Here is a 533-nt window from a genome sequence, read left to right as displayed (position 1 = left end):
CCGCCGGACCGGGAATCGAACCCGAGTCTCTCGCTTGCCGGGCGATTGCTCTACCACTGAGCTACCCGACCGCATAGACCCATGACGCTATCTCCCCCAGTTAACGGAGTTTACATTCGACCATCCTGACGCCCACGATCGTCCTCGATCGTCGCCGGTCCTTAACGTCGCCCACAGCGACTGTTGCTTCACCACCTGACCACCAGAGCGCATGACCCGTATCACAACGCGATCATCACTGCACGGACCTCTGGTGGACCAAGTCCAGGTCCCTCACAACACCGCGTCTTTGGTCACCAATCCCACTTCTGATTTATGTTAACTAGAGAGCCTTGATATTAAAGAGAGTGGCCAACTCGGTGAACGTTTTCTATTGGCTGGCTGTTATCATTGATTATGGACGCCATTAATCGTCCAAATATTTAAACTTATTGCATTAATTTATATGTTTTAAACTGTTCAATATTAATTAATTTTAATAATTTATTGTTTTTTTAGTTATTATTAAAATTGTTCTTTACTTTTCTGACATT

The 533-nt window shown here is 45.4% G+C and overlaps 1 non-coding gene across 1 annotated transcript; it reads right to left on the bottom strand.

Moving 5' to 3' along the window:
• TRNAA-GGC lies at nucleotides 1-71 on the bottom strand. The gene has a single exon. It is a non-coding gene; the product is annotated as a tRNA-Ala (tRNA).
• Between the last annotated feature and the right edge of the window lie 462 nt (nucleotides 72-533).

This window comes from Acyrthosiphon pisum, chromosome X (genome assembly GCF_005508785.2).
Source record: "Acyrthosiphon pisum isolate AL4f chromosome X, pea_aphid_22Mar2018_4r6ur, whole genome shotgun sequence".
Taxonomy (NCBI): domain Eukaryota; kingdom Metazoa; phylum Arthropoda; class Insecta; order Hemiptera; family Aphididae; genus Acyrthosiphon; species Acyrthosiphon pisum.
This window is presented reverse-complemented; position numbering and strand designations above follow the sequence as displayed.